Source organism: Enhydra lutris, unplaced genomic scaffold (genome assembly GCF_002288905.1).
Source record: "Enhydra lutris kenyoni isolate GAN:26980312 unplaced genomic scaffold, ASM228890v2 scaffoldscaffold1, whole genome shotgun sequence".
Lineage (NCBI taxonomy): Eukaryota > Metazoa > Chordata > Mammalia > Carnivora > Mustelidae > Enhydra > Enhydra lutris.
In genome coordinates, this window is record NW_019154085.1 from 18,921,397 (window position 1) to 18,928,755 (window position 7,359).

Below are 7,359 nucleotides of genomic sequence, written 5' to 3' on the forward strand. Positions count from 1 at the left end.
CCCCCCGCGCTGCCCGTCCGCTCGCCCGGCCCCCGCCGCCCGCCTCGCCCCCGGCCTGGCCCGACCTGGCCCGACGGTCCGGCGGGGCAGCGCCGCCGGGGTGCCCGCGGGGGGTGGAGGAGGAAGAAGGCGACAGTTGAGGGCAGAGGAGGTGAAGGTGCCTGCCTTCCCGGTAGCCTCGGTGTCTGCCATGCCCGCTTCGCGAGGGGAAGCGCTGCAACGTCTGACCTACTCTTCTCTCCACTCTCTTTGTGCAATAAAGTTCGAAACCAAAGGTTTCCTCTCGTACTGTATTTTATTCGTGCCCTTTCCCCCCCGCTCCCACCCCATTGGGGAGACACTGTTTTCTGTTCTTTTCTGCTTAGTTGACAGGATGAGAGCCGTGCTTTTAAATATAATTTTTGACTCGATGCCTCACTCTTTTTAAGTCAGTAGTCATGGAAATGCATTCTTTGGGGAGGAAGGGGGGTGCTAAGAAAAACATATTTGTAAAACTTTTTAAAAAGCTGTTGGGATCCTGTAAAAGGGAAGCTGGTGTTTGAAAACAGTTTCGGTTTTAACCCTTTTCAATAAGGTAATAATCCTTGAGAGCTATCATTCTGAAACACTTCTTTGAAACGAATGTTAGCCGACTCACTTTTGTTTTACATCACTTTTGGGGTTAAGGGTAACCGAGTTTGGGTCCTCTGGATCTCCCACCCCCTACCACGGTTCCCACGGTTCTGTCTAAACTTAAATAAGAGATTGATTAATCCTAATTCTAAAAATAGGCATTTAGAAGTATCCAGTGTTTGCCTTCCAGGCAAGAAGTAACTCCGGCGGGGACCGACAATAGTTTAAGCCACAAGGCTTATTTTTTTCTTTGCCTGTTGGGGAAAAGGAACGGCAGAGAAGTCACTGACACATTAAAGATTAAAAGACAGTTTTGAAAGGACCTGGAATATGACCTATTTAAGTTTGTGATAGCTTCCTAAGAAGTTAGAATTTTATCCTAGCCTTAGCTTGCATCAGTTCAGCCTTCTAAAGGGTTGGTGTAAAAGATACTTTGGTTGTCAGCTATTGAAATCTTTTTACACTCACGGCTCATTTCCTGCTTTAAAAGTAAAGCCAAAACGGTTATTTTAGGTGGTGCAAAAGATGAACAAGTTATTTGTTTTAAGAATACTTGTTTTAAGAATACTCTCGTAGTAGGATAGCATCGTGATTGATACATACAAGGTTTCTTCTTAAGAATAAATACTGATTGATAATAGAAGCCCTGTCTTTTGGTTTTTCTGTATCCAAGTCACTTTTTCAAAATCTACTTTGCTCTATTGTAAGTCATTAAAAACAACAACAACAACAAAAAAACATGTTAACAATATGTTATTGCTGAGAAAATTAAGATGCAGTTAAGAGTGTTTACATAAGGATTGGGGAGGTGATTTTATTTACCAACACTGAAGTAGTTACAGTATCAATGATGCCATAGATTACTGTTTTTCCTTTGATTTTCTGCAGGCCCGCATCAGTTGAGTAGAATGTTTTTCCCTTATACAGACTATGCCAGTGACTCTTTTTTTGTGAATTTAAAGGGAAAGAAATTTTTTTCGGATGGATTTTTTCTTGTCTTATCCAAAAGGTTTTTTAAATTTTGTTTTATTCATAGATTCATAATCTGTAATTCTTTGCAGTTCCAAGTGGAATGTTTCAGACTTTTATATTCATTAATTTTTGATTGTTCACTTGGAGCATGGTTATAAGTTATACTTATGTCACTTCTCAGGGAATCACTAAAAATTACAGTTAAATCTGTACTCTTTTTTTTTTTTTAAGTGGTTACATCCATTCAGAAAGTGAATAAAAAGATCTTTGACTCAGACGGACTGAAAAATGTTAAAGGGCCACTTCTTGTGGAATTTAAAATTCTGGTGATACCCCTTTTTGAATGATTCCCCCCCCCCATGTAAGAACCTAAGGAAATTTAGAAACCTGATTCATAACATGGTACCTTCCTTTTCCTGCTTTTGAAATTAATTTTCTTGATTCTATCTGACTAATAGAAATTTTCATTTTTATAGACAAGTAGCTTTATTTTATAATCTCCCATCCTAAGGCATTGGGTTTTACTTTTTGGATATAATGTGGTTATAATAAAACCAAGTATGCCCCACTTCACCTTATTTTAAAAGTTTTAGTCATTTTTTTCCACAGTAGAAAAAATTGTAACATAATGTCTTTCAGTATATCGCTGAAATTTATAATTCAGTTTATTCCATAAAATAATTTAGCAGATATGGTTATATAGACTTGCTTATAACAGCCTGTGTCAGTCTTTTACAAGCACGTGTTGCTTGATGTACAGTGTTGCTTCCAGTGATGGCTTCTTTATTGAATATTTTGGCCTCTAATCTGAATTTAAGAATATACTAGATAAGCTAGGAATGGAAAAAATGCAAGGGTTTTTTTTTTCCTTACTCATGTGTGAACTCATCTGTACTGCAGAATCACTTGAGACAGTAGTTGGTGGTAATTCAGATATTTAGTTGCGTGCGACAGAGAATGTAGTTAGTGGAAAGAGCATTGGGTTTGGACTCACAGGCCTGGGTTTCATTCCTTCTGTTGCCACTGCTGTCATGCGCCTACCCTCAAGAAATTTTGTGACCTGTGGGAGTTTCTTAATCTTTCAACTTTGGTTTCCTTATCTGTTAAATTAGAATACCACCTACTTTATAGGGCTGTGAGATAATTATAAAGTACCTCCTTAGGGACTTAATGATAACTATTCATTTTAAAGCTTTTTTAACTTCCTGGCTGTGAGACCTTAAGTAAATTTCTTCTCTGTTCCTCAGTTTCCTTGGTCACAAATATACTGTACCTACCTCATAGAAATGTAGGTGTTATATAAGTTAATACATATTAAATGCCTAGCATTTCACAAGTGTTCAACAAACATTTCCTATAATTTTAAAATTATTCATTATTACTACATTTAATACACCCAGCCAGAAACTGCAACAAATCCAGAGATGAATTACACTGTTTTATCTCTACCCTCAAGGAACTTTTGGGGACACGATGACTAATGAGGCAGAATATATGTCATAAGAAAGCAATCAAAGGAGAGATACCGTTGGTGAAATAATGGAAGAAAGGAAGATTATATATTTGTATTTCCAATTTTATTTTTTTAATAAGTAATTCATTCAGGAAGTCCATAACTCAAAGCATATAAAATGTAATACAGCAGATTGTCATGTGATATACCCTCGTGCTCATTCCCATTGCCCAAGTGTTACCAATTTCTTCTTTGTCCTTTCAGAGGTAATTCTATCCATATAAAAGCAAATACTCTGTATTCCCCACCCTGTGCCCACACTTTTTTTTTGTTTTTGTTTTTGTTTTAAACAAATGATAGTATACTATATACACTGTTCTACATCTTCCCTTTTTTTCACCTAAAATGGCTTGGCCATTGGTTTATATCAGTACATAAAGAGCTTCACTTTTTTTTAATGAGGCATCTTATTGTATGGATATACCTGTATTTAGTAACCAGTTAGTAAGTTGATTTTATTTTTAGGTCTTGTATGACCTTTTAAGCTAAGGGCTTCTGTCATTTTGCCTTTATTTCTTTTGAATGAGAAATACCAGTTTCTGACAGGAAATGGTTATTTGAACTGCCTTTCTACCTTTTTAGCTCTAGTTTTTAAAAGTTTTAGTGAAATGATTCAGATGTGCATAAAAAGGCAAGTGTGTAAGAGTTAATTCACAAACTGTGTTGTCTGAATTTAACTCTTTTAAGATTCTTGTACCTTGAACAGACTTCCATTATTGCAGCCAAAAAAGTGTCTATAGTTTTTTTTCTAAATCAGAAAGAACATCTCATATAGTCCAGTCTTTTTTTTTTTTTTTTAAGCAGACTATTCTCATGCAGTATTACTGCCCAGCAGTGCTGATTAGAATGCAGCTTTTTCCCTGTGTGTTTTTTTTTTCCCTTCTCATGATGATTTCCCAGTATTTCTTAGTGTAATTATCAGTGAGTTTTATATTTGATACTTAGGTAAATAGCAATAAATAATAGCTAATAATATATAAATAGCAAGAAAAAATGAGTTTCACCTATATGCTTGAGTACTTAGACTTTACTGCTTAGGTGATTGTGTGTGTGTGGGGGGTGTGTAAGTCCCTGGTCAACCAATTGGACAAAGTAATACTCAGTTCAACTAGAACACAAAACAAGTTTCAGTACCTTTCTCTTTCTTTTTGGCTCTTAAGTAGCATTTAACTAAAGTACATTTTACATGCAGTTAGTATATTTATCTTTAAAATACAAATTCTGTGTTTTAAGTTGATTAAACTTAGAAAATGATAACTAATAATCCAGCAGTAGGGACATACATAAGTCTCTTATCTCTCAAAAAAAGCCATTAAGGGGCACCTGGGTGGCTCAGTGGGTTAAAGCCTCTGCTTTCAGCTCAGGTCATGATCTCAGGGTCCTGGGATCAAGCCCCACATCGGGCTCTCTGCTCGGCGGGGAGCCTGCCTTCCCCCTCTCTCTCTGCCTGCCTCTCTGCCTACTTGTGATCTCTGTCTGTCAAATAAATAGATAAAATATTAAAAAAAAAAAAAGCCATTAAATGAAACTCTTGTGGTATATTTCATTTTCTGTATGCTCAAGCTGACAGTTACATGTGTGAAAGTTCTTAGTGTAAGAATATTGCCTTACTAATATTTTCATGATTCACAGTATTTTATATAAAATATTGACATATTTGGTTTTTACCTGCTCAGGGACTAAAATGTTTACAAAGCAATCATCTTTACAGATCTGAGGGGATGGAGATCCATAATTGAAATCTGTAAAGGCAGAGGATTTTCATTCTAGAACGTATCTGTGGGAACCAGGGACTTAAATGATTTCTCACAGTGTCCTGGAATCAGTAAATTGTCTTCTGTGGTAGAGGTAAAGATCATGAACTAAAGGGACAAACTGATAATGTGAAAATGACTGTTTTCCTCTGCCAATTTTATATGCTCAATCATGATAGAAGAGCTTAATCCTAGTCAGCCTCTGAAGCTATAAGAAGAAAGATGGTTTTAAACTTATTCTATATTGATAGCTATAAATATTGGTTTTTGAGACATGTTTGAAACCTGGATAAAGAGTAGCTGTTGGATTTTCTTACTCAGAATGCTTCTCTTCCCTTAATAAATATATATACTCTTTGTTTTGCGTTCTTAGCTCTGCCAGATATGGCCCTGTTGAGATGTATTTTGTTATATTTTACCTAGAGTCTTGCTCACCTGTCTTCTAGGTTATCAGAAAGAAGGGGGTGAGGCAAGTCTTTCATATTCTGGTGTTTATTCCAACAGATAAGTGAAAGACACTATTTTACACCTCCAAAGCTAAAAAAATTAGCTTTAATATATAATCAGTTCTTGGGGCTTAGTGACATGAATTTCAACTTAAAAAGTAGCACTCCTTGATAAACTTTTAATTGCCTGAGTTGCTTTTTCTTATGGTAGAGTTGAAATAATAAAGGAGTTTACTGTGAATGAGATGGGCTGTCTGAACAAAAATGAAAAGCAGTTTTCTGGGGTGTCTGGGTGGTTCAATGGGTTAAAGCCTCTGCCTTTGGCTCAGGTCATAATTCCAGAGTCCTGGGATCGAGCCCCACATTGGGCTCTCTGCTCAGCTGGGAGCCTGCTTCCCCGCCCCCCCAGCCCCCCCCCACCCCCCGCCTCTCTGCCTACTTGTGATCTCTGTCTGTCAAATAAATAAAATCTTTTAAAAAAAGAGAGAGAGAGGAAAGCAGTTTTCTTTCTGCTGTTGAATTAAATTAGAAAATTATGATCTCTGAATAATCTAATAAACAGCACGGTTTAGAGAGTAAGAGATCTGAGGGATTGATGGTGAGTTTTTTGCCGAAAGGCTAGAAGTAAAGACTGATACTTTGTTATAGAAGAGAGAATTAAGTAGAAAGTTAAAATTGCTAAAAATGACCTTGGTGTAGTAGTAAAGGATAGCTCTGAAAGTTGATGGTAATAGGAAATTTTTTTCCCAAAGGTTCGTGAATCTTCTCTGAAACTAAGATTTCTCTCTTCAATTTTAATAGTATTTCTAATGAGCTGGTTGTCTGGGTTTCTGGCTATAATTATATGATGGTGTAGATGTAACTAAAAATGCTTGTAATTTAGCCAAAGCCGAATAACCATTATTTCTGAGGGTTCTTATCCCTGTTTCTGTATTTGATTGGCAAATAGGAGACTCAGAAATGCGTTATCACTGAAGTGAAAATTGCTATTTGTTCCGAACTATTTGTACTCCTAAAGGAGTATCATTCCCTTGAAAGTATCAGTAGCAGCTTTGTTTGCTATGACCAGTAATACTAAGGCTTTGGTTTAATTTACTGTCATTTATCAGTCATTTATTCGGTGAACATTTATTGACCATTGACATTATACTAAGCGAAATAATTGTAAGAAAATTTATTCAGGTAAGGATTTTTATAGATATTAAACGAAGTGTTGTGCTAGTTGCTTGTAAACAGTGAAACCTGAGTATGTTGCTTCTGCCCTCGGGGAACCTACATACCGTATAGTGGAGAGGACAAAAGGAGTGTAAGGAAGAAGGATGTATGCATGGCACAGTGTCAGTTCTTCACTACTGTCTTGAAGGGCTGTAGAGTGTAGAAGAGAAGGAATTTAGTGAGGAAGTTTTATGAGAAAGAATATAAATTGAATACTAAAAAACTTGGTTGGGTAGTGATAAAAGGGAGTATCTTCTAGGCAGTAGCAAGGACAACAAGGATGAAGACATGAAGTAGAGTGAGGTAAAAATCAAGATACAGCAACTTGCAGTGAAACATTTTAATTTGAAGTACCATACTTTGAGATTTGTTATGAACAGTTTATTATGATATCTTTATGGGTATTACTCATAAACTCTACTACACTGGGGAATTCAAACTTAACACACTTTTGCCATTGAGGGAGTAGTAACTCCTTCATTTTTTACATTTTACATTTTACATTTTTTACAGATGACTAAATTGAGCACTGGAGGGCTTAAATGATTTATTTTCTGGTAGTGCCTTTTCTCTGAGCAAGACATAATAGTAAGCATAGTCTTCATCACTGTTTTTCTAGCATTATCTCTTCTGAAGAAAGTTTTCATGTTTCTGGCTTTATTGATGATTACTAGGATTTCTGTTCCTAAACAGTAATTGTTTAGGTTTATAAAATTTCACTTGGAAGGAGTATTCCAGCCAAGGTATTAAAAAAATACATTGGTTTCATTATCTTACTAATTAGATCTACATCAATAGGAGAGATGCATGACTGGCTCAGTCGGTAGTTTGTTGACTCCTGATTAAA

At 36.4% G+C, this 7,359-nt stretch overlaps 1 protein-coding gene across 3 annotated transcripts in view; it reads left to right on the top strand.

Moving 5' to 3' along the window:
• Positions 1-7,359, top strand: part of LOC111147575 (cAMP responsive element binding protein 1) — a 63,019-nt gene that overhangs the window by 843 nt on the left and 54,817 nt on the right. The gene's annotated exons all lie outside the window — the stretch shown is intronic.